General features: G+C 48.8%; 1 protein-coding gene across 5 annotated transcripts in view; it reads left to right on the plus strand.

Annotated features, from left to right (window-relative positions):
* Nucleotides 1–27,550, plus strand: part of LOC119954104 (rho GTPase-activating protein 32-like) — a 726,718-nt gene that overhangs the window by 136,856 nt on the left and 562,312 nt on the right. For all 5 annotated transcript variants that reach the window (XM_038778987.1, XM_038778995.1, XM_038778990.1 and 2 more), the window contains exon 2: nt 19,496–19,613. The gene's annotated coding sequence lies outside the window, so the exon portion shown is untranslated. The remainder of the gene's footprint in view (nt 1–19,495; nt 19,614–27,550) is intronic.

Below are 27,550 nucleotides of genomic sequence, written 5' to 3' on the forward strand. Positions count from 1 at the left end.
CCTCCGACAGGAGTTGTCCTGCAGCACCAGGGGTGGCAATGTCAGAAACGAAGGCACTTCCTTCCTCATGAAGTCCATAACCTGCAGATACCTGAACCCATTCCCCTTTGGCAATTGATATGTCCCCTTCAGGTCTGCAACCGTCCCTCCAACAAATAGATTCCTAAAATAGTCTAGCCCCAACTGCTGCCACCCCTGTTGATCCCTCTCCAAGAACACACTCCTAGCCCATTGGAGCCTTACCTGCCCACATGAACATCAAAACCATCCCTTTAACCTTCCTAAAAAGGACTTGGGCACAAAGATCAGGAGGTTCTGAAACACAAACAAAAACTTTGGCAACTGTTACTGGTTACTGTTGGCATGGTTACTGTCCGGACCCGATCAGCCAATGACAATGGCAGCACATCTCACCTCTGAAAGTCCAACTTCATTCCCTCCACCAACTGCGGCAAATTCAACTTATGCAGCTGGGCCCAACTCTGCCACTTGTATCCCAAGTTAATGAAAACCTGCCCCTACCAACTGAAGAGGTAGCCTCCCCCTAACTCGTCCCCTGTCCCTGGGCATTAATTGGGAATATACCACTCTTCCCCATTTTAAGCTTATGCACTGAAAAGAGACCCAACTCCCCATGATCCTATCAAAGCTCCTGACTGGGTCCGCAATATGCAGCAGGAGACCATCTGCATACTTGGTGTTCTCTCCCACATCCGTCCTCCCGCCTTCTCCCCATAACCCTTGATCCCCTTATTGATCAAAAACCTATCTATCTCTGTTTTAAAGACACTCAGTAATTTGGCCTCCACAACCTTTTGCAGCAATGAGTTCCACAGATTCGCCACCCTCTGGCTGAAGAAATACCTTCTCATCTCTGTTTTAAAGGATCATCCCTTTAGCCTGAGATTGTGTCCTCTGCTTCTAGTCTTCTAGTTTTGACAACAAGTGGAAACATTCTCTCCACGTCCACTCTGTCCAGGCCTCATAGTATCCGGTAAGTTTCAATAAGATTCCTCCCTCATCCTTCTAAACTCCCAACGAGTACAGACCCAGTGTCCTCAACCGTTCCTCATACGACAAACTCTTCATTCCAGGGATCATTCTTCTGAACCTCCTCTGGACCCTTTCCAAGGCTAGCACATCCTTCCTTGGATATGGAGCCAAAACTGCTCACAATACTCCAAATGTGGTGTGACCAGAGCTTTATACAGCTTCAAAAGTACATCCCTGGTCTTGTATTCTTGCCCTCTCGACATGAATGCTAACATTGCATTTGCCTTCCTAACTGCCGACTGAACCTGCATGTTAACCTTAAGAGAATCGTGAACAAGGACTCCCAAATCCCTTTGTGCTTCAGATTTCCTGAGTGTTTTCCCATTTCGAAAATAGTCAATGCCTAAATTCCTCTTCCAAAGTGCATAAGCTCAAATTTTGCCACATTTTATTCATCTGCCATTTGATTGCCCACTCTCTTAGCTTGTCCAAATCCTTCTGCAGGCCCCTTGCTTCCTCAATACTACCTGTTTCTCTACAGATCTTTGTATCATCTGCAAATGTAGCAACAGTGCTTTCAATTCTTTCTTCCAGATCATTAATGTATATTGTGAAAGGTTGTGGTCCCAGCACAGACCCCTGAGGCACACTACTAGTCACCGGCTGCCATCCTGAAAAAGACCCTTTATCACCACTCTCTGCCTTCTGCCAGTCAGCCAATCTTCTATCCATGCCAGGATCTTATCCTTAACACCATGGGCTCTTAACTTATTTAGCAGTCTCCTATGCAGTAAAGGCCTTCTGCAAATCTAAATAGATCACGTCCACTGGTTCTCCTTTGTCTAACTTCCTTGTTACCTCCTTAAAGAACTCTAACAGATTTGTCAGACATGTCGTCCCTTTGACAAAGCCGTGCTGACTCAGTCCTATTTTATCATGCACTTCCAAGTACTCTACGATCTCTAGAATACCCAATTCATTTTTTTCCAATTATGGGGCAATTTAGTGTGGCCAATCCACCTACCCTGCACATTTTTTTTGGGTTGTGGGGGTGAAACCCACGCAAACACAGGGAGAATGTGCAAACTCCACACGGACAGTGACCCAGATCCGGGATCGAACCTGGGACCTCGGCGCCGTGAGGCTGCAGTTCTAACCACTTGCGCCACCGTGCTGCCCAGACCTGCCTGTAGTTCCCTGGATTATCCTTGCTACCCTTCTTAAACAAAGGAACAACATTGGCTATTTTCCAGTCCTCTGAGACATCACCTGAAGACTGTAAGGATCCAAAGATTTCCGTCAAGGGCTCAGCAATTTCCTCTCTCGCCTCCTTCAGTATTCTGGGGTAGATCCCATCCGGCCCTGGGGACTTATCTACCTTAATATTTTTCAAGGCGCCCAACACCTCGTCTTTTTGGATCTCAATGTGACCCAGGCTATCTACACACCCTTCTCCAGACTCAACATCCACCAATTCTTTCTCTTTGGTGAATAATGATGCAAAGTATTCATTTAGTACCTCGCCCATTTCCTCTGGCTCCACACATAGATTCCCTTGCCTATCCTTCAGTGGGTCAACCCTTTCCCTGGTTACCCTCTTGCTTTTTATGTACGTGTAAAAAGCCTTGGGATTTTCCTTAACCCTATTTGCCAATGGCTTTTCGTGACCTCTTCTAGCCCTCCTGACTCGTTGATTAAGTTCCTTCCTACTTTCTTTATATTCCACACGGGCTTTGTCTGTTCCCAGCCTTCTAGCCCTGACAAATGCCTCCTTTTTCTTTTTGACGAGGCCTACAATATCTCTTTTTATCCAATGTTTCTGAAATTTGCTGTATTTATCCTTCTTCCGCACAGGAACATGCTGGTCCTGAATTCCTTTCAACTGACATTTGAAAGCCTCCCACATGTCAGATGTTGATTTACCTTCAAACATCCGCTCCCAATCTAGGTTCTTCAGTTCCTGCCTAATATTGTTATAATTAGCCTTCCTCCAATTTAGCAGATTCACTCTTGTCCTCTTATCCTTGTCCAGCAGCACTTTAAAAGTTACTGAATTGTGGTCACTGTTCCCAAAATGCTCCCCTACTGAAACTTCTACCACCTGGCCAGGCTCATTCCCCAATACCAGATCCAGTACAGCCCCTTCCCTAGTTGGACTGTCTACATATTGTTTTAAGAAGCCCTCCTGGATGCTCCTTACAAACTCTGCCCTGTCCAGGCCCCTAGCATTAAGTGAGTCCCAGTCAATATTGGGGAAGTTGAAGTCTCCCATCACAACAACCCTGTTGTTTTTACTCGTTTCCAAAATCTGTCTACCTATCTGCTCCTCTGTCTCCCGCTGGCTGTTGGGAGGCCTGTCATAAACCCCCAACATTGTGACTGCACCCTTCTTATTCCTGATCTCTACCCATCTCGCCTCACTCTGAGGTGTCCTTCCGCAGTACAACTGTGATATTCTCTCTAACCAGTAGCGCAACTCCGCCACCTCTTTTACCTCCCCCTCTATTACGCCTGAAACATGTAAATCCTGGAACGTTTAGCTGCCAATCCTATCCTTCATAGAACATAGAACACTACAGCGCAGTACGGGCCCTTCGGCCCTCGATGTTGCGCCGACCTGTGAACCATCTGAAGCCTATCTGACCTACACTATTCCATTTTCATCCATAAACATCCCTCAACAGGTCTCTGGAATGGCAACAACATCATAGTTCCAAGTACTAATCCAAGCTCTAAGTTCATCTGCCTTACCCGTAATACTACTTGCATTAAAACATATGCACTTCAGGCCACCAGACCCACTGTTTTCAGCAACGTCTCCCTGTCTGCTCTTCCTCAGAGCCATACTGGCCCGATTCCCGAGTTCTTCCTCAATGCTTTCACCTTCTGACCTATTGCTTCGGTACCCACCCCCTGCCATACTAGTTTAAACCCTCCCGTGTGACATGCAAACCTCGCGGCCAGGATATTTATGCCTCTCCAGTTTAGATGCAACCCGTTCTTCTTATACAGGTCACACCTGCCCCGGAAGAGCTCCCAGTGGTCCAGATAACGGAAACCCTCCCTCCTACCAGCTGTTTAGTCGCATGTTTAGCTGCTCTACCTTCCTATTGCTAGCCTCACTGGCAGGGAGTAATCCCGAGATTACAACCCTCGAGGTTCTGTCTTTTAGCTTTCTGCCTAGCTCCCTGAACTCCTGCTGCAGGACCTCATGCCCCTTTCTGCCTATGTCGTTAGTAGCAATATGTCTGACAACCTGCCTGTTTGCCCTCCCCCTTCAGGATGCCCGCTACCCGTTCGGCGACATCCTGCCTCGCTGGTCCTGTACAGCTGCCCCACCACCTTTCCCATGGACACAAGCCCAAACGGCATCTCGAGCTTCTGTCTCTCCCTTAACAGCGCAACCTCAGATGCTCAACCTTCAGAATGGCCACCACCCTCTCCTTGTGCGCCCAGATGGAGACAAACTCCACCACACCACCGCCTTCAGAACCTCCCACAACGTGATGGCAGAGACCTCCCCCATCTTATTGTGCTCCACATAGATCCGAATAGCTACCCCAATCTTTTTGCATACCTCCTTTTCTGCCAATAACCTCGCATCCAACCTCCACTGCGGCCATTGGGGACTCCCCATGCCATCCGCAAACTCACCCCATGTGACGCATGGTCTGACACCATGATTGCTGAATACTCGGATCCAACCACCCCTGCCAACAATGCCCTGTCAAGGACAAAGATATCAGTCCAAGAGTACACCCGATAGACGTGCATGAAATACGTAAATTCCTTTGCACTCATCCTCTCAAACTGCCACAGCTCTACTCCTCCCATGCATTCCATAAACTGCAACAACTTATTTTCCATGGCTGACACTTTCAAGGACCTGGGGCATGACCGGTCCAACCTTGGGTCTAGCACCATATTAATATATCTCCCCCCTCATAATTAGCCAGTACGTGTCCTGGTCTGGAATCCTTGCCAAAGCCCTCCTCACAAAACTCTACATCATCCCATTTTAGGCCATACACATTCACTTACACCATGGGCATCCCCTCCAACCTCCCACTCATCATCACAAATCGACCCCATGGTCTGTCTCTATACTCCCCACCTCAAAAGTCGTCCTCTTATTAATCCACATTGCCACCCCCTTCACATTCATATCCAACAATGATTGGGATGCCTGCCCACATAGCCTGCCCACAAACGCGCCTGGTACCCCACCTTCAAATGCATCTCCTGAAGAAACTCCTTAAATGTTTGAAAACACAAGACCTCGTAATCGGTCAATTCAAGCCCCAAATATTCTACGTTCTCCTCCCCAGTCAGCCATAGCCCCTCTTCCCCAGTCCATGCCTACCTCACCCTCTGGGCCTCCCTTTACCAAAATTGACCAGACTCTGGGGTGGTCCCGGCGGATTGGAAATTAGCACATGTGACACTACTGTTTAAAAAAGGAGGTAGGCAGAAAGCGGGTAATAATAGGCCAGTTAGCTTAACTTCGGTAGTAGGGAAGATGCTGGAATCTATCATCAAGGAAGAAATAGCAAGGCATCTGGATGGAAATTGCCCCATTGGGCAGACGCAGCATGGGTTCATTAAGGGCATGTCGTGCCTAACTAATTTAGTGGAATTTTTTGGGGCATTCCCAGTGCGGTAGATAATGGGGAGCCAATGGATGTGGTATATCTAGATTTCCAGAAAGTCTTTGACAAGGTGCCACACAAAAGGTTGCTGCATAAGATAAAGATGCATGGTGTTAAGGGTAAAGTAGCGGCATGGATAGAGGATTGGTTAATTAATAGAAAGCAAAGAGTTGGGATTAATGGGTGTTTCTCTGGTTGGCAATCAGTAGCTAGTGGTGTCCCTCAGGGATCCGTGTTGGGCCCACAATTGTTCACAATTTACATAGATGATTTGTAGTTGGGGACCAAGTGCAAGGTGTCTAAGTTTGCAGACAACACTAAGATGAGTGGTAAAGCAAAAAGTGCAGAGGATACTGGAAGTCTGCAGAGGGATTTGGATAGGTTAAGTGAATGGGCTACGGTCTGGCAGATGGAATACAATGTTGACAAATGAGAGGTTATCCATTTTGGTAGGAATAATAACAAAAGGGATTATTATTTAAATGATAAAATATTAAAACATGCCGCTGTGCAGAGGGACCTGGGTGTGCGAGTGCATGAGTCGCAAAAAGTTGGTTTACAGGTGCAACAGGTGATTAAGAAGGCAAATGGAGTTTTGTCCTTCATTGCTAGAGGGATGGCGTTTAAGACTAGGGAGGTTATGCTGCAGTTGTATAAGGTCTTAGTGAGGCCACACCTGGAGTATTGTGTTGAGTTTTGGTCTCCTTACCTGAGAAAGGACGGACTGGCGCTAGAGGGTGTGCAGAGGAGATTCACGAGGTTAATCCCAGAGCTGAAGGGGTTGGATTACGAGGAGAGGTTGAGTAGACTGGGACTGTACTCATTGGAATTTAGAAGGATGTTGGGGGATCTTATAGAAACGTCTAAAATTATGAAGGGAATCGATAGGATAGATGCGGACAAGTTGTTTCCACTGGCGGGTGAAAGCAGAATCAAGGGGCATAGCCTCAAAATAAATGGAAGTAGATTTAGGACACCCAAAGGGTTGTGAATCTTATGGAATCCGTTGCCCAGTGAAGCAGTTGAGGCTCCTTCATTAAGTGTTTTTAAGATAAAGATAGTTTTTTGAAGAATAAAGGGATTAAGGGTTATGGTGTTCGGGCCGGAAGGTGGAGCTGAGTCCAAAAAAGATGAACCATGATCTCATCGAATGGCGGAGCAGGCTCGAGGGGCCAGATGGCCTACTCCTGCTCCTAGTTCTTATGTAAGACGTCTGCTGCCATTTCTCCTTAACCAACTACACCATCTCCGACCACGCCAACTACCCCATAAACAAACAAACAAAAAAAGTCTCCCCCCCCCCCCCCCACTACACTCCCGTTAACAAGACTACCTGTTAGCATGGCAACCGCCTACCATCCTTTCCCCTCTACCACCGCTCACCGCAATTCCCCCGAAACAGTTGAACACACTTACCCTATCCACATATGGTAAATACAACAATCCGCCCGGCATACAAACCTGCATTCCCTGTACTGGCATCCCCAAAGTTTGGTCTCCTCACAAGCTTCCAGTCCATGGTCTCTCATAAAATTACTAGCCTCCTCCAGCATATCAAAATAAAACTCATGATTCTGGTGTGTGACCCACAGATGAGCAGGATACAGCACCACAAACTTCACTCTCTTGTAAAGCGCTGTCCTGACCCTGTTAAAAACAGCCCGTTGCTTTTGCACCCAAGTCCTGGTGGATGAGCACCACGTTTCCTTCCCAAATATTTAGAACATAAGACATAGGAGCATTATTAGGCCACTCGGCCCATCGAGTCTGCTCTGCCATTCCATCATGGCTGATATTTTTCTCATCTCCATTCTCCTGCCTGCTTCCTCTCATCTCCTTCTCCCACAGCAGAATCGTCTCTTTGTTCAGAAAATGATGCAGCCACACCATCTCCCTCATTGCTCCCCTGCCTTTGGCCTCCTCCTGAACGCCCTGTGTGCTCGATTCAGCTCAGGAGGATGGTCAAAGAGCGCAACCCCCCCAACATCTCAGACATATTCACCGCATACTTTATTGCCTGAGCGCTTCAGGCAGCCCCACAATCTGGAGATTGTGCTGGTCCTCCACCTTCTTCCTCAACTGCTTCTGGCCCTCTGCCATGAGTGCCATCTCTGCTCCAACAGGATCAACCAGTCCTCATGGTGCACCACCGACTTCTCCACCTTCCAGAGTGCTGAACTCCGCGCCTCCAGCCTTTCCTCCACTGTCTCGGTGGCTCCTCCACCTTATCCAGGTCCTCAAAGGCCTCTTGCCACTGCTGCTGAAACTTGGCATTCAAAAAAATACACCAATTGCTCGGTAGACCACTAGGCAGCCAATGATGCCCCAGAGCCCTCCGCCATCTTTTCCTTTGTCGCACTTCAAAAGTCCTCCCAAAACTTTGTGTAAACTCTTCGTTCGATAAGCCATAAATTGGAGGAGAATTGCCATCTCTCGCTGTTCGTGCACTTTGCTCCAGCAAACATCACGGGCTGGATTCTCTGCCGGCGGGATGCTCCGTTTTGGCAGCAGCCCGGGGATTCCCCCGACGGCCTGGTGCTGTCTCGCAATGGGAGACCCCATTGACCAGCTGGCGTAACAGAGCATCCCGCCGGCAGGGTGAAATAGAAAGGTTGTGCGGCGGGGCGGAGAATCCAGCCCCCCTTTTTCCGGGTGAAAAATACCAAACAGTTCTGCCTCGAGCAGGAGCCACCAAATGTTTTACTTAGACTATGGCCGCCACCGGAAGCCGTCTGCTGGCTGTTTTGATCGTTTACATTTCCACCACGTACCAGTCTCTCAATAATGGAGTACTAATGCATTCCCTTGCAGGAGCAAGCAGATAAACCTTGTATTAAATTTCCAGAGCTGAATTTGGTATTGAACTGTGTTTGGCCCCTTGCATGTAATGCAGCTATGGGAGAGCAAAATGGCTGCAACTGCTGTAAGGTTAAAAAAGAAATCTGGAAGCACTTGCATTTATGTAGTGCCTTCTGCAGATGTCCCAAAATGCTTCCAGCCAATGAAGTGCTTTTGAAGTATTGCAGCTGTTGTAATATAGATAATGAGGCAGCCAATTTGTGCACAGTCGAGGTAAACAAACAGCAATGAGATAAATGACCAGATGACCTGTCCTTTGTTGACTAAATGCTGGCCAGGACATAAGGTGAACTCACTATCTCATTGGATATTGCTGAGAAAAACTTTACATTCACCCGAGAGGTCAGACAGTGCCTTGGTCATCCAAAAGATAGCATTTCCAACAGTGCAACAATACCTTCTGTATTGCACTGAAATGTCAGCCTGTATTATATACTGAGGTGTATGGAGTGTGGTTTGAACCTAGGACTTCTCACTCAGAGGTGAGAGTGCACCACTTAGCTACAAATGACGCCATCCTTGTACTTTTAGGAGAACAGTATTTCAACACCCTGGGTTGTTAGCGGCTGGTTTAGCACAGTAGTAAACCATTCATATACTAATGGGAACAATTATTTGTTTTATTATTGCGTGGAATTATTTTTAAAAAAAGATTGGCGATGGGTGCACAGATTCCTTTCATGTACTCTGTTACTTGCCTTGAAAAAATGTTTGCCTTGTTTGAAATGATATTGTCCTCTGTACTGTTATTACTGCTAAATCACTGAATAGTTTGTTGGACATGCTGGGTCAACCACGTTTTGCGAAACTGGAAGTATGTATGCCAAACTGGGGAGGAAAAGGTGTGTTTTTTTCCCCATAATTTATTCGGCAATGAATCGTAATCAGTAATCATCATTTCTGGACAAACCATGATCATATTTTTGGAACTCAATTTCACAACTTGCCATATTGAAATTTGAACACTCCACCCCTGCTGTAACTATTATATGTACATGTGAGTAAAAGAGTAGATATTGTCTAACCTCTATCGTAATTAGGTCTGATCGTGTATGTGAAGTGATTATTTGTGACATTGTCTTGGAACTTATAGACAGTGGTACTTCCTGTACCACTTCTAGAACTCTGTTATTTGATGTCTGTGGTATCTGCTGTCGAGTTATCAGGAAGCAGGATATCCAATTTGTGACTGAAGTGGAAGCAGTAGTGGCCACTGACTCGAGTTGATTTATATTTGTTGCTTTGGTCAGAAGGTCACCAGATTTCACACCAGACTTAAAATTAAAGTCAGAAATGTCAAAAAGCTATTGAACATCTCGCCCACTCATGTTGTGATGAAGATTACCTGTCAAACTTGATGTATTTATAGGTTAAATGGGAGTTAAATATCCACGGGTATCAAACTATTTGCAAGGACGGAGTGGATGGTAAGGGAAGTGATGTAGCTCTTTTATTTAAGGATGACATCCGGGCAATAGTAAGGGATGACATCGGTGCTATGGAGGATAAGGTTGAATCCATTTGGGTGGAAATCAGGAATAGTAAGGTGAAAAAGTCACTGATAGAAGTAGTTTATAGGCCACCAAATAGTAACATTATAGTGGGGCAGGCAATAAACAAAGAAAAAACTGATGCATGTAGAAATGGTACAGCAGTTATGGGAGATTTTAATCTACATGTCGATTGGTTTAACCAGGTCGATCAAGGCAGCCTTGAGGAGGAGTTTATAGAATGTATCCACGATAGTTTCCTTGAACAGTATGTAATGGAACCGACGAGGGAACAAGCGTTCCTAGATCTGGTCCTGTGAAATGAGACGGGATTGATTAATGATCTCATAGTTAGGGATCCTCTCGGAAGGAAGGATCACAATATGGTGGAATTTAAGATACAGATGGAGGGTGAGAAGGTAAAATCAAACACTAGTGTTTTGTGCTTAAACAAAGGAGATTACAATGGAATGGGAGAAGAGCTAACTGAGGTAGACTGGGAGCAAAGACTTTATGGTGAAACAGTGGAGAACCTTCCAAGTGATTTTTCACAGTGCTCAGCAAAGGTTTATACCAACAAAAAGGAAGGACAGTAGAAAGAGGGAAAATCGACCGTGGATATCTAAGGAAATAAGGGAGAGTATCAAATTGAAGGAAAAAGCATACAAAGTGGCAAAGCTTAGTGGGAGACTGGAGGATGGGAAATCTTTAGGGGGCAACAGAAAACTACTAAAAAAAAGCTATAAAGAAGAGTAAAATAGATTATGAGAGTAAACTTGCTCAGAATGTAAATATATATATTATAAATAATATATATTTAATAATGGGAGATGGGGAAATGGCTGAGGAACTGAACAGGTTTTTTGGGTCAGTCTTCACAGTGGAGGACACAAATAACATGCCAGTGACTGATGGAAATGAGACTATGACAGGTGAGGAGTTTGAGATGATTGTTTTCACTAAGGAGGTAGTGATGGGCAAGCTAATGAAATGAAAAATGAAAATGGCGCCAAAGGTAGACAAGTCTCCTGGCCCTGATGGAATGCATCCCAGAGTGCTAAAAGAGATGGCTAGGGAAATTGCAAATGCACTAGTGATAATTTACCAAAATTCACTCGACAATGGGGTGGTCCCGGCGGATTGAAAATTAGCAAATGTGACACCACTTTAAAAAAAGAGGTAGGCAGAAAGCGGGTAATTATAGGCCAGTTAGCTTAACTTCGGTAGTAGGGAAGATGTTGGAATTTATCATCAAGAAAGCAATAGCGAGGGATCTGGATGGAAATTGTTCCATTGGGCAGACGCAGCATGGGTTCATAAAGAGCAAGTCGTGCCTAACTAATTTAGTGGAATTTTTTGAGGACTACCAGCGCGATTGGTAACGGGGAGCAAATGGATGTGGTATTTCTGGATTTCCAGAAAGCTTTTGACAAAGTGCCACACAAAAGGTTGCTGCATAAGATAAAGATGCATGGCATTAAGGGTAAAGTAGTAGCATGGATAGAGGATTGGTTAATTAATAGAAAGCAAAGAGTGGGGATTAATGGATGTTTCTCTGGTTGGCAATCAGTTGCTAGTGGTGTCCCTCAGGGATCAGTATTGGGCCCACAATTTTTCACAATTTACATAGATGATTTGGAGTTGGGAACCAAGTGCAATGTGTCGAAGTTTGCAGATGACACTAAGATGAGTGGTAAAGCAAAAAGTGCAGAGGATACTGGAAGTCTGCAGAAGGATTTGGATAGGTTAAGTGAATGGGCTACGGTTTGGCAGATGGAATACAATGTTGACAAATGTGAGGTTATCCATTTGGTAGGATTAACAGCAAACGGGATTATTATTTAATTGATAAAATATTAAAACATGAAGCTCTGCATCACCTGGTTTACAGGTGATTAAGAAGGCAAATGAAATGTTGTCCTTCATTGTTAGAGAGGTGGAGTTTAAGACTAGGGAGGTTATGCTGCAATTGTATAAGGTGTTAGTGAGGCCACACCTGGTGTATTGTGTTCAGTTTTGGTCGTCTTACCTGAGCAAGGACGTGCTGGCGCTGGAGGGTGTGCAGAGGAGATTCACTAGGTTAATCCCAGACCTGAAGGGGTTGGATTACGAGGAGAGGTTGAGTAGACTGGGATTGTACTCGTTGGAATTTAAAAGGATGTGGGGGGGAGCTTATAGAAACATATAAAATTATAAATTCATGAGGGGATAGATAGATGCGGGCAGGTTGTTTCCACTGGCGGGTGAAAGCAGAACTCGGGGGCACAGAGACTCAATATAAGGGGAAGTAGATTTAGGACTGAGTTTAGGAGGAACCTCTTCACCCAAAGGGTTGTGAATCTATGGAATTCCTTGCCCAGTGAAGCAGATGAGGTTCCTTCATTTAATGTTTTGAAGATAAAGATAGATAGTTTTTAGAAGAATAAAGGGGGTAAGGGTTATGGTGTTCGGGCCGGAAAGTGGGAGCCGAGTCCACAAAAGATCAGCCATGATCTCATTGAATGGCGGAGCAGGCCCGAGGGGCTAGATGGCATACTCCTGCTCCTAGTTCTTATCTTGTGTTAGATATTTTTTTAAAGAATGCTTTTATTCTCCTTTTTCACTTTTTCTTCAGAATGTACACCCACCAACAAACAGTAAACGGTAACGAATACAATGTGAATCGCCTTCTAAAAAACAATCTCATCCTCCCACCAACTCCCAAACAACAGCCCGCATGACAACATAAATGTCAAATAAAAAAAAGTAATCCAGAATCTCCCATAATCACTATTAACATATATAGTCCGCCCCCAACCTCAGAAAAAAGCTCAGTCCGTTGGATTGCTAAACTAACAAGTTTTTTATTTTTATTTTTCAGTAGTTGGAAAGTTAGTTCAGTGGGAATGGAAGCTAGGGCAGTTGAATGTTCCTCCTGCAGAATGTGGGAGGAAAGGGTCACCTCTAGTGTCCCTTCTGACTACATCTGTGGGAAGTGCACCCAACTCCAGCTCCTCGAGAGCCGCATTAGGGACCTGGAGCTGGATGAACTTCGGATCATTCGGGAGGCGGAGGAGGTTATTGAGAGGAGTTATAGGGAGGTAGTCACACCTCAGGTAAAAGAAGAAAGTCGATGGGTTACCGTCAGGGGAGGGAGAGGGAACCGGCAGGCAGTGCAGGGATCCCCTGTGGTCGTTCCCCTCTATAACAAGTATACCGTTTTGGATACTGTTGCGGGGGACGACTTACCAGGGGTAAGCAATAGGGCGCAGGTCTCTGGCACAGAGTCTGTCCCTGTTGCTCAGAAGGGAAGGGAGAAGAGGAACAGAGCACTTGTCATTGGGGACTCCATAGTTAGAGGAACAGACAGGAGGTTCTGTGGGAACGAAAGAGACTCAAGGTTGGTGTGTTGCCTCCCAGGTGCCAGGGTTTGTGATGTCTCTGATCGTGTTTTTGGGATCCTTAAGGGGGAGGGGGAGCAGCCCCAAGTCGTGGTCCACATAGGTACCAACGACATAGGTAGGAAGAGAGATGGGGATTTGAGATAGAAATTCAGGGAGCTAGGGTGGAAGCTGAGAGCTAGAACAAACAGAGTTGTTATCTCTGGGTTGTTACCCGTGCCACGTGCTAGCGAAGTGAGAAATAAGGAGAGAGAGGAGTTGAACACGTGGTTACAGGGATGGTGCAGGAGGGAGGGTTTTGGTTTCCTGGATAATTGGGGCTCATTCTGGGGTAGGTGGGACCTCTACAAACAGGATGGTCTTCACCTGAACCAGAGGGGTACCAATATCCTGGGGGGGGGAGATTTGCTAGTGCTCTTCGGGGGGGGTTTAAACTAATTCAGCAGGGGGATGGGAACCTAAATTGTAGTCCCAGTGTACAGGATGTTGAGAGTAGTGAGGTCAGGGATAGGGTTAAAAGTTCGAAAGAGGGCACCGGCAAGCAGGACGCTGGTTTGAAGTGTGTCTACTTCAACGCCAGGAGCATCCGGAATAAGGTGGGTGAGCTTGCAGCATGGGTTGGTACCTGGGATCTCGATGTTGTGGCGATTTCGGAGACATGGGTAGAGCAGGGACAGGAATGGTTGTTGCAGGTTCCAGGATTTAGATGTTTCTGTAAGAACAGAGAAGATGGTAAAAGAGGGGGGGGTGTGGCATTGTTAATCAAGGAAAGTATTACGGCGGTAGAAAGGACGCTTGAGGACTCGTCTACTGAGGCAGTATGGGCCGAGGTTAGGAACAGTAGAGGAGAGGTCACCCTGTTGGGAGTTGTCTATAGACCTCCGAATAGTTCCAGAGATGTAGAGGAAAGGATTGCAAAGATGATTCTTGACAGGAGCGAGAGTAACAGGGTAGTTGTTATGGGGGACTTTAACTTTCCAAATATTGACTGGAAATACTATAGTTCGAGTACTATAGATGGGTCAGTTTTTGTGCAGTGTGTGCAGGAGGGTTTTCTGACACAGTATGTAGACAGGCCAACAAGGGGCGAGGCCACATTGGATTTGGTACTGGGTAATGAACCCGGCCAGGTGTTAGTTTTAGATGTAGGTGAGCACTTTGGTGATAGTGATCACAACTCGGTTATGTTTACTTTAGCAATGGGCAGGGGTAGGTATATACCGCAAGGCAAGAATTATAGCTGGGGGAAAGGCAATTATGATGCTATTCGGCAAGATTTAGGATGTATAGGATTGGGAAGGAAACTGCAGGGGATGGGTACAATCGAAATGTGGAGCTTTTTCAAGGAACAGCTACTGCGTGTCCTTGATAAGTATGTACCCGTCAGGCAGGGAGGAGGTTGTCGAGCAAGGGAACCGTGGCTTACTAAGGAAGTTGAAGCACTTGTCAAGAGGAAGAAGAAGGCTTATGTTAGGATGAGACATGAAGGCTCAGTTAGGGCACTTGAGAGTTACAAGTTAGCCAGGAAGGACCTAAAGGGAGAGTTAAGAAGAGTGAGGAGAGGACATGAAAAGTTGTTGGCGGATAGGATCAAGGAAAACCCTAAGGCTTTCTATAGGTATATCAGGAACAAAAGAATGACTAGAGTAAGATTAGGGCCAATCAAGGATAGTAGTGGAAAGTTGTGTGTGGAATCAGAGGAGATAGGGGAAGCATTAAATGGATATTTTTCGTCAGTGTTTACACTGGAGAAAGACAATGTTGTCGAGGAGAACACTCAGGTTCAGTCAAACAGGCTAGATGGAATTGAGGTTCAAAAGGAGGAGGCGTTAGCAATTTTAGAAAATGTCAAAATAGATAAGTCCCCTGGGCCAGATGGGATTTATCCTAGGATTCTCTGGGAAGCCAGGGAGGAGATTGCAGAGCCTTTGTCCTTGATCTTTATGTCGTCTTTGTCGACAGGAATAGTGCCGGAAGACTGGAGGTTAGCAAATGTTGTCCCCTTGTTCAAGAAGGGGAGTAGAGACAACCCTGGTAATTATAGACCTGTGAGCCTTACTTCGGTTGTGGGTAAAATGTTGGAAAAGGTTATAAGAGATAGGGTTTATAATCATCTTGAAAAGAACAAGTTGATTAGCGATACTCAACATGGTTTTGTGAAGGGTAGGTCATGTCTCACAAACCTTATTGAGTTTTTTGAGAAGGTGACCAAACAGGTGGATCAGGGTAAAGCTGTTGATGTGGTGTATATGGATTTCAGTAAGGCGTTTGATAAGGTTCCCCACGGTAGGCTATTGCAGAAAATAAGGAAGTATGGAATTGAAGGTGATTTAGCGGTTTGGATCAGTAATTGGCTAGCTGAAAGAAGACAGAGGGTGGTGGTTGATGGCAAATGTTCATCCTGGAGTTCAGTTACTAGTGGTGTACCGCAAGGATCTGTTTTGGGGCCACTGCTGTTTGTCATTTTTATAAATGACCTGGAAGAGGGTGTAGAAGGATGGGTTAGTAAATTTGCCGATGACACGAAGGTCGGTGGAGTTGTGGATAGTGCTGAAGGATGTTATAGGATACAGAGGGACATAGATAAGCTGCAGAGCTGGGCTGAGAGGTGGCAGATGGAGTTTAATGCGGAAAAGTGTGAGGTGGTTCACTTTGGAAGGAATAACAGGAATGCAGAGTACTGGGCTAATGGCAAGATTCTTGGTAGTGTAGATGAACAGAGAGATCTCGGCATCCAGGTACATAAATCCCTGAAAGTTGCCACCCAGGTTAATAGGGCTGTTAAGAAGGCATATGGTGTGCTAGCCTTTATAAGCAGGGGGATTGAGTTTCGGAACCACAAGGTCATACTGCAGCTGTACATAACTCTGGTGCGGCCGCACCTGGAGTACTGCGTGCAGTTCTGGTCACCACATTATAGGAAGGATGTGGAAGCTTTGGAAAGGGTTCAGAGGAGATTTACTAGGATGTTGCCTGGTATGGAGGGAAGGTCTTACGAGGAAAGGCTCAGGGAATTGAAGTTGTTTTCGTTAGAGAGGAGAAGGCTGAGAGGTGACTTTTGAGACATATAAGATAGTCAGAGGGTTAGATAGGGTGGACAGTGAGAGTCTTTTTCCTCGGATGGTGATGACCAACACGAGAGGACATAGCTTTAAATTGAGGGGTGATAGATATAGGACAGATGTCAGAGGCAGTTTCTTTACTCAGAGAGTAGTAGGGGTGTGGAACGCCCTGCCTGCAACAGTAGTAGACTCGCCAACTTTAAGGGCATTTAAGTGGTCACTGGATAGACATATGGATGAAAATGGAATAGTGTAGGTCAGATAGGCTTCAGATGGTTTCACAGGTCGGCGCAACATCGAGGGCCGAGGGGCCCGTACTGCGCTGTAGTGTTCTATGTTCTATGTACCCTGTTAACATTAAAGGCCACCCAATCCCCAAAAGTGTACAATGAAGAACACCCATGTATTGTAACTCCCCCACCCCCCTCTCCCAGACTCCACCCCTTCATTTCCTCTCGAAAACACCTCACCCAGTATCGGTCCCTTTCCCCAACTTTTCACCCCAACTAGGCTCATCAAAACCTGTTCTGCCAGGCTCTGATGGTCGCAGCCCCTCCTCCCACCTCACTCCCGTTCACTGGCCGGCTTCAACCAGCTGTTCTGCCGGGCTCTGATGTCCGCAGCCCCTCCTCCCACCTCACTCCCGTTCACTGGCCGGCTTCAACCAGCCAGTGTGGAGGCCCCTGCCCGCGTCTCAAATCTCACCCTCATCCCCTCCCCCGTGCCCGGTCTCAGGAAATGAAAGAAATCCCCTTTAACACACAGCCCCAGCATAAACACACAAGCCCCAAAGAACCATCATTGCAAAAGTAAATCCCAACTCTTACCTTGTCCAAATAGACAATGTCGACTCATTTAGTACACATAACAACATGCAGTGAAAAGATAAAGCTACATATTCTCCTACCAACTCCCTACCCTCCGTACAAGACCAACCCTCAGCCCCATTTCTCAGTTCTGCCACAGTCCTTCTGCCTTCACAAACACCTCTGCCGCTTCCACCGTCTCAAAATGAAAGTCTTTGGATTTGTAGGTCACCCTCCACTTAGCTGGGTACACTGTCGCAGCACACCTTGCTGTTATACAGTGCTGTCTTCACTCGGCCAAAGGCCGCCCGCCTCCTTGCCAACTCCACAGTAAAGTCCTGGTATATGCGTATACCTGCACCAGCCTGCTGCACCTCCCGCTTCTGCTTTGCCCAGTGCAGGACCTTTTCCTTCACGCGGTACCTACGGAAACAAATAGTCACTGCTCTTGGCGGCTCACTTGCCTTTTGCATAGGCCTCCACGACCTATGAGCCAGATCCAGTTCGTACCGAAAGGGACCTTCCCCTACCCCAATAGCTCCGCCAACATCGTGGCAAAATACTTCCCAGACCGGCTTCCCAGGTGCCAGAATGTGGCATCTGGGGATAGTCATAGAGTCATAGAATTTATAGTGCAGAAGGAGGCCACTTGGCCCATCGAGTCTGCACCGGCTTTTGGAAAGAGCACCCTACCCAAGATCAACACCTCCACCCTATCCCCATAACCCAGTAACCCCACCCAACACTAAGGGCAATTTTGGACACTAAGGGCAATTTATCATGGCCAGTCCACCTAACCTGCACTGTGGGAGGAAACCGGAGCACCCGGAGGAAACCCACGCAGAGACGGGGAGGATGTGCAGACTCCGCACAGACAGTGAGCCAAGCTGGAATAGAACCTGGGACCCTGGAGCTGTTAAGCATTTGTGCTATCCACAATGCTACCGTGCTGCCCATAAAGGATTTTCACAGTAACTTCATTGAAGCCTACTTGTGACAAGAAGCAATTATTAGTATTATTACTCAGACACCCTGGGGCCTTCCCCCCTTCGGGTAGTCCCCACCGTCCTTGGATTCTGCTGCCTGGATCTGTTTTCCAAGTCCTCCATTTTGGCTCGCTGACCCTACTTGATCTCCACCACCCTCCGCAGCTCCTTACCCATTGAGGTGAGTTGGTCACTGTGTTGCGACAAGGCCTCTTTCACTTCCTTCAGTGTCTCACTTTGCTCCCGCACCTCGGCCGATGCTCTCGATACCGCTGCCCTCACCGGGGCAATCGCCTCCTCCACCAGCACTTTCAATACTGCCACTATCTCCATCCTTATCGCTTCCATGTGCTTTGTGAACTATTTTTCAAGTTCCACGGCTATCACCTCGGCCATCCTTTCTGCCGTGAGCAGTGAGGCCTCACTTGGTGACCCAGCCTCCGTCTTCCTTCCAATTCATGAGCCAACCTTTCCACTCGGCAGCGAACCTTCATTAGCCCCCTTTTTCACGGCCGTTTTTCTTTGGGATTTAGACATCTTTCTTCTTTGTCTTCCTGCACTTATTTAATCAAAAATTGCCCCTGGGACTGGGCATCAAACTCCAAAATATGAAGTCTCGAGCGGGAGCCCTCCAACGTGCGACTTCCTCCTACATGCCGCCACCAGAAATCTCCTTATGGGTTAAATCAGGGGTGGGCAAACTTTTCCGTGCAAGGGCCACATTCAGAAATTCACAATTTTAAAGGGCCGCATAGTATATTAAGTAAAATAATTACTTCACCCGGTTATGATTCTGGGCGCCTCATGTAGAACATAGAACAGTACAGCACAGAACAGGCCCTTCGGCCCTCGATGTTGTGCCGAGCAATGATCACCCTACTCAAGTCAACGTATCCACCCTATACCGGTACGTAAACCCCCCCCCCCATTAACGTTAAAAAAAAAAATTTTTAATGACTTGGTGGGCTGCATAAAGACCTTTGGCGGGCCGCAGTTTGCCCACCCCTGGATTAGATATTAACTGCATTCCACAATAGGTAGCAAATTGGCAAACCCCCGATGGGAGAAATTGAACCTTTAAGAAGACCCTATCTTAAATATTCAGATAATAGTTAAAATTTGTCAGTAGAGCACTCATCTCCCAGAAAGTTTTGTCATTTTGTGTTTACTTTCTGCTATTGGTTCATATTCTTCAGATTTGTGTTAATGGTATACGCATCACTGCTGATTGTGGGGATCATTGCAGCTTACCTTTTTTTCCCACTTTCAGCCAGGACTTTCGAGCCCAGCTGGGTCAACGAAGCTGCAGCCCAGTGAACCAGGAGGAAACCCGCAAAGAGGAGCAGCGCAGAGGACATCTGTATTTTTATATCGGCTGCCATATTTAGGTATGTTTCTAAGGTCTCGAATGTTTTGGAGGATTTAGTGAGAGAGTGATAGTCATATTGCAGGGTGTGGTCAGGGGTGGGTTGGGGGGTGGGTATCTTGGTTCAGGGTGTGGGTAGTCAAGCCGGGGTATAGGTAGTCTGCTCAGGAGGAATGTGGTCAGGTCAGGGTGTAGTTTGGTGGATCTAGGGAGGGTGTATTTGAGTCAAAGGTTTTTAAAGGCACTTGGATCAGGTGGGAATTGGGGATTAGTTGAATCGGACCTGCGGGAGTGCTGAGTTAGATTGTGCTTTTAATCACTGAGTTATACCAGAGATGAAACAGTGTAACAGTATCATGGGCAGCATGGTAGCACAGTGGTTAGTACTGTTGATTCACAGCTCCAGTGTCCCAGGTTCGATCCCCGGTTTCGGTCACTGTCTGTGTGGAGTCTGCACGTTCTCCCTGTAACTGCGTGGGTTTCTTCCGGGTGCTCTGGTTTCTTCCCACAAGTCCCGAAAGACGTGCTGTTTGGTGAATTGGACATTCTGAATTTTCCCTCTGTGTTCTCAAACAGGTGCTGGAATGTGGCGACTAGGGACTTTTCACAGTAACTTCATTGCAGTGTTAATGTAAGCCTACTGATGGCAATAAAGATTATTATTATTATAACAATTTGAGGCAAGTATCTGAGTAAGTAATACATATCTAACCCCAAGTCTCTGACCCTTAGCTCAGTGTAAGTGATGTTAGCAGATGGTACAAGGCAGCCCAAATCAGCCCATTAAAAGTTTAAACGTTCCATGCATGTGTCAGGGTTCCATCATGCAACAGAAACTGAAGTTCAGTACATCGCTGCTCCCGCTACCTGAAGACATGACCAAATAGCTATGAAAGTGAATGCCGTGACTTTCTCCTATTCCGGCATCACTGGAGCCTGAAATGCTGCCCCAGTGTGTCTTTAGATAAAGATTTATTCCAATTGCAAGGCAAAAAGGTTTGATAGAAAGTGGCCAGCCTTGCTGTTGGTATCTGGTAATCGGTTGGTACCTTAGTGCAAATGTTCATTCAAGAAAGGATGCAAGCCCAAACTTGGAAATTAATTTTATTCACAGTGTGGTTAGCCTCAGTGGTGCAAAAGCTTTTGGAGACAATTATTCACAGTCACTTCGACTGTGCGAATTAATTCAGTGAGCCAGAGTGGATTTGTTGAAGACACATCATGTTTGATAACTTGTGTGAGGTTTTTTTTAAATATAATTTTTATTGGAATTTTTTACAGAAAATATAAAACATAACGACAAACAATGAAATGCAACAAAATAACCCATAATAACTGTAACACCCCCAGACCGTATCGACGCATGTGTCACATCCCCCCACCCCCCCAACCCCAATGAACAACAAAAGAACTTAAAAATAAATTAAAATTAAATAAACAAACAAACATAGCCATTGTCGTCCCCCCCCCTCCCCCCCGGGTTGCTGCTGCTACTGTCCCTGTACCCTATCGTTGAGCCAGAAAGTCGAGAAAAGGTTGCCACCGCCTAAAGAACCCTTGTACCGACCCTCTCAGGACGAATTTGACCTTCTCTAGCTTAATGAAACCCGCCATGTCATTGATCCAGGTCTCCACGCTTGGGGGCCTCGCATCCTTCCATTGTAGCAAGATCCTTCGCCGGGCTACTAGGGACGCAAAGGCCAGCACACCGGCCTCTTTCGCCTCCTGCACTCCAGGCTTCACCACAACCCCAAACATCGCGAGTCCCCATCCTGGCTTGACCCTGGATCCCACCACCCTCGACACCGTCCTCGCCACCCCCTTCCAGAACTCCTCCAGTGCTGGGCATGCCCAGAACATATGGGCATGGTTCGCTGGACTCCCCGAGCACCTGACACACCTGTCTTCACCCCCAAAGAACCTACTCATCCTCGTCCCAGTCATGTGGGCCCGGTGCAGCACCTTGAATTGGGTGAGGCTAAGCCGCGCACACGAGGAGGAAGAATTAACCCTCTCCAGAGCATCAGCCAATGTCCCGTCTTCGATCTGTTCCCCCAGTTCCCCCCTCCCACTTAGCTTTCAGCTCCTCTACCGCCTCCTGCATAACCTTGTAGATATCAGATATCTTCCCCTCTCCGACCCAGACCCCCGAAAGCACCCTGTCGCTCACTCCCCTCGCGGGAAGCGAAGGGAATCCCTCCACCTGCCGCCTAGCAAATGCCTTTACCTGCAGATACCTGAACATGTTCCCCGGGGGGAGCCCAAATTTCTCCTCCAACTCCCCCAGGCTCGCAAACCTCCCATCAATAAACAGGTCCCTCAGCTGTCTGATGCCCGCTCTGTGCCAACCCTGAAATCCCCCATCAATGTTCCCTGGGACGAACCTGTAGTTCCCCCTTAACGGAGCCTCCATCGAGCCCCCCACTTCTCCCCCATGTCGCCTCCACTGCCCCCGAATCTTGAGGGTAGCCGCCACCACCGGACTCGTGGTATACCTCGTAGGAGGGAGCGGCCACGGCGCCGTTACCAGGGCCCCCAGGCTTGTATCTCCACAGGACGCCCTCTCCATCCGTTTCCATGCTGCCCCCTCCCCCTCCATTACCCACTTACGCACCATCGACACATTGGCCGCCCAATAATACCCCGAGAGATTGGGTAACGCCAGACCCCCCCCCCCCCCATCTCTACCCCGTTCCAAGAAGACCCTCCTCACCCTCGGGGTCCCATGCGCCCAAACAAAGCCCATGATGCTGCTAGTCACCCCTCCAAAAAAGGCCCTAGGGATAAAGATGGGCAAACACTGAAAAAGGAACAAGAACCTCGGGAGAACCGTCATCCCGACGGACCGCACTCCACCCGCCAACGACAGCGGCACCATGCCCCACCCTCTAAACTCCTCCTCCATCTGCTCCACCAGCCCGGCAAAATTAAGCTTATGGAGAGTCCCCCAACTCCTGGCCACCTGCACCCCCAGGTATCTGAAACTCTTCACTGCCCTCCCAAGTGGGACTCTCCCAATTCCCTCCCCCTGATCACCCGGGTGTACTACAAATACCTCACTCTTGCCTAAATTTAACTTATAGCCCGAGAAGCCCCCAAATTCCGCTAACAGCTCCATCACCCCTGGCATTCCCCCTTCTGGATCCGCCACATACAACAGCAGGTCGTCCGCATACAGCGATACACGATGTTCCTCCCCACCCCGCACCAGACCCCTCCATCTCCCTGACTCCCTCAACGCCATAGCCAAAGGTTCAATCGCCAATGCAAAGAGCAAGGGGGACAGGGGGCACCCCTGCCTGGTCCCACGGTAGAGCCTAAAGTACTCTAATCTCCTTCCATTGGTAACTACACTTGCCATCGGAGCCGCGTAGAGCAGCCTCACCCATTTGATGAATCCCTCCCTGAATCCGAACCGCTCCAGCACCTCCCACAGGTACCCCCACTCAACTCTATCAAACGCTTTCTCCGCATCCAGCGCCACCACTATCTCCGCCTCCCCCTCCACTGCCGGCATCATAATTACATTTAGCAGTCTCCGCACGTTCGTGTTGAGCTGCCGTCCCTTGACAAATCCTGTCTGATCCTCGTGTATCACCCCTGACACACAGTCCTCTATCCTGGTGGCCAGGATCTTCGCCAGCAACTTAGCGTCAACATTGAGGAGCGAGATAGGCCTGTATGATCCACACTGCAAGGGGTCCTTATCCCTCTTCAGGATCAGAGAGATCCGTGCCCGCGACATCGTCGGGGGCAAAGCCCCCCCCCTCCCATGCCTCATTGAAGGCTCGCACCAACAGGGGGCCCACCAGATCCGCATACTTTTTATAAAATTCCACCGGGAACCCGTCCGGCCCCGGCGCCTTACCTGACTGCATTTGTCCAATCCCCCTGACTAGCTCCTCCAACTCTATCGACGCCCCCAGCCCCTCTACCAGCTCTTCTTGAACCCTTGGGAAACATAGCCTGTTCGTGAAGCTCTCCATCCCCCCTCTTCCCATCGGAGTTTCAGACCGGTACAGTTCCTCGTAGAAGTCCCTCAAGACCCCATTTACTTCTGTCCCCTTCTGCACTACATTCCCACCCCTATCCGTCACTCCACCAATTTCCCTAGCCGCATCTCGCCTGCGGAGCTGATGCGTCAACATCCTGCTCGCCTTCTCCCCATACTCATATACCGCGCCCTGCGACCTCCTCCACTGTGTCTCCGCCTTTCTGGTGGTCAACAAGTCAAATTTGGCCTGCAAACTACGCCGTTCCCCCAGCAACCCCTCCTTCGGTGCCTCCGCGTATCTCCTGTCCCCATCCAGGAGCTCCCCCACCAGTCTCTCCCTCTCCTTCCTCTCCCGCCTTTCCCTATGGGCCCGGATGGAGATCAGCTCCCCCCGGATCACTGCTTTCAGAGCCTCCCAGACCATCTCCACCCGGACCTCCCCCGTGTCGTTGGTATCCAGATACCCCTCAATACTTCCCCGGACCCTCCTACACACCACCTCATCAGCCAGCATCCCCACATCCAGGCGCCAGAGCGGGCGCTGGTCCCGCGCCTCCCCCATCTCCAGATCAACCCAGTGCGGAGCATGGTCTGAAATCGCTATGGCCGAATACTCTGCATCCTGCACCTTCGGGATCAATCCCCTGCTCAGGATGAAAAAATCTATTCGGGAATAGACCCTATGGACATGGGAGAAAAAGGAATACTCCCGCGCTCTCGGCCTCCCAAACCTCCAGGGATCCACCCCTCCCATCTGGTTCATAAACCCCCTCAGCACTTTGGCCGCCGCTGGTCTCCTACCCGTCCTTGAACTGGACCGGTCCAGTGGGGGATCCAGCACTGTGTTAAAGTCTCCCCCCGTGATCAGGCCCCCCGCCTCCAGGTCCGGAATGCGACCCAACAAGCGCCTCATGAAGCCGGCATCATCCCAATTCGGGGCATATACATTAACCAGCACCACCTTCTCTCCCTGCAGCCTACCCTTCACCATAATATATCTGCCCTCCTTGTCCGACACCACCTCAGCCGCCTCGAACGCCACCCTCTTCCCCACCAGAATCGCCACCCCCCGGTTCTTCGCGTCCAATCCTGAGTGAAAATCCTGCCCCACCCACCCCTTCCTCAGACGAACCTGGTCCGCCACCTTCAAGTGGGTCTCCTGGAGCATAGCCACGTCCGCCTTCAGCCCCTTCAGATGAGAAAATACCGTAGTTCTCTTAACCGGCCCATTCAGCCCCCTCACGTTCCAGGTAATCAGCCGGATCAGAGGGCAACCTGCCCCTCTCCCCCGCCGGCTAGCCATAGCTTATCGACTGCTCGCCCCAGGCCAGCTCACCCCGCCTGACCCGTTCCCCATGGCGATAACGCCTCTCCTCTACCCCCCCCGGCCCACACCAGCTCCTTCCTGGCCATTCCAGCAGCAACCCGGTATCCCCCCCCAACTCCCCCAGGCTAGGACCCCTCCTAGCCGCGACGCACCCTCCATGGTACTTCCGTGAGTCAGCTGACTTCTGCTGACCCGGAAGCTCCCGCCAAAACCCATCTCCTCCCGGCATGGGGTCATCCCCCTCTTGCCACACCTCCTTGGCACCGCTTCAGCGGGGGAAAGAAAACCAGTGAAGGCCATGCCTCCGCCCCCCCGCCCCGCAGCGCGGACATCCAGAGGAAAGCCTGCGCTTTCACACTGCCACACCCCACCCTTCTGACGCAGCTCCTCAAAATCCAGTTTCACCCCAACCCCCAGCCCCGTACAGAAGATAACATATAAAGCACATACCCCCAACAGTCTCCACATACCCCACACCCATACCCAACAGACAAACCCACCCGGAAACAGAGCAAAAAGAAAACCAGCATAAAAATAACACCTGTCAAAATTGAAGAACAGCAACAGCGAAAACAGCAACGGCCATAGTGTGTCCCCAGACCCTAGTTCGAGTCCAGCTTCTCCGCCTGTACAAAGGCCCACTCCTCCTCCGGGGACTCGAAGTAGTGGTGCCGGTCCTTATATGTCACCCACAGATGCGCAGGCTGCAGCATTCCAAATCTGACCTGCTTGGCATGCAGCACCGCCTTCGTCCGGTTGAACCCGGCCCGCCGCTTTGCCACTTCCGCACTCCAGTCCTGGTAGATTCGCACCACCGAATTCTCCCACTTGCTGCTCCTCTCTTTCTTGGCCCAGCGCAGCACACACTCCTGGTCACTAAATCGATGGAACCGCACCAGCACCGCCCGTGGGGGTTCATTTGCCTTAGGCCTCCTGGCCAGCACTCTGTGAGCTCCCTCAAGCTCCAGAGGCAAATGGAAGGACCCCGCTCCCATCAACGAGCTCAACATCGTGGTCACGTACAACGGGAGATCCGACCCCTCCAGCCCCTCCGCCAGGCCCAGGATCCTCAAATTCTTTCGCCTCGTGCGAACGTCCAGCTCCTCCAAGCGGTCTTGCCACTTTTTGTGAAGTGCCTCGTGCAACTCCACTTTCCCCACGAGGACCACGGCCTCCTCCTCCCGCTCAGCTGCCTGCTGCTGCAACTCCCGAATAGACACCTCCTGGGCCGTCTGTGTCCCAAGCAGCTTGTTTGTAGTTGCATTCAAGGAGTCCAGCAACTCAGCCTTCAGCTCCGCAAAACAGCGCAGAAGAGAGGCTTGCTGCTCCTGCGCCCACTTCCACCAGTCCTCGGGTGTTCCGCCGGCCGCCATTTTGTCTGTCTTCCCCTGCTTTTCTTGTGGAGCTGCTGCAGCTTTTTCCTTTGCCCCACTCCGGGTGAGCACCATAAATTATGGGGAATGCTCCTCTAGACACCTTCCCCCACTGGGATTCGTCGGGACAGCGCCGACTGCTGCTAGAATTCAGCTTTCATAAAGACCCTCAAGTCAGCTTGAGAAATCTGAGCTGGCTCTTCCCCCGCCTGCCTGCTTGTAGAGGCTTTTGTCTGCTGGTGCTTCAGCCCAATCTTGGCCTGTTTCTGAGGGTCTGATAACCAAGAAACATACTATTCCTGGGGGAAAGTACTCTACGAACATTCACCTACGCCTTTTTGTCGAAATTCCAACCCGTGCCGCCCAAAAAAGAGCTCTTTTCTGTAACCTTGGGCAGGAGCTGCCTCTGTGTGCTCACTCACTCCATGCTGCACACCGGAAGTCCTTATGTGAGGTTTTTGATGAGGGAGCAGAGATTGTTGATGAGGGTGGACACAGTGTGATGGTCTTTACAATGAGGAGACTGGATGCAGACTGGCTGACTGTTTTGCGTAGTACCTCAGTTCAGTTGATAACCATGACCCTGGATTTCCTGTCACTTGTCTTTTCAATTTATCACCTTGCTCCTTCCTACTCTGACCTTTCTGTCCTTGGCTGATGGAATATTCCAATGAAACTCAATATAAACTCAAGGAACAGCACCTCATCTTTTGAATCGGCAGTTTCCAATCTTCTGAACTTAACACTGAGTTTAACAACATTGAGTTCAACAATTTTAGATCATATCCTCTGCCTCCATTTGTTGCAATTTTTTTGCTGTTTCAGGTTTTTCTCATTTCTTTCTTCATTCCTTCACTTTGCCTTCACATGGCTGCCTTCCAGTCAATTACACTGGGGGGGGGTTGTTGGGTTAAAAAAGAAAGAAAAAAAAAAGGCAGCACGGTAGCATGGTGGTTAGCATAAATGCTTCACAGCTCCAGGGTCCCAGGTTCGGTTCCTGGCTGGGTCACTGTCTGTGCGGAGTCTGTACGTCCTCCCCGTGTGTGCGTGGGTTTCCTCCGGGTGCTCCGGTTTCCTCCCACAGTCCAAAGATGTGCGGGTTAGGTGAATTGGCCATGCTAAATTGCCCGTAGTGTCCTTAAAAGTAAGGTTGGGGGGGCGGGGGTTGTTGGGTTACGGGTATAGCGTGGGTTTGAGTAGGGTGATCATTGTTCGGCACAACATCGAGGGCCGAAGGGCCTGTTCTGTGCTGTACTGTTCTATGT

Source organism: Scyliorhinus canicula, chromosome 19 (genome assembly GCF_902713615.1).
Source record: "Scyliorhinus canicula chromosome 19, sScyCan1.1, whole genome shotgun sequence".
NCBI lineage: Eukaryota > Metazoa > Chordata > Chondrichthyes > Carcharhiniformes > Scyliorhinidae > Scyliorhinus > Scyliorhinus canicula.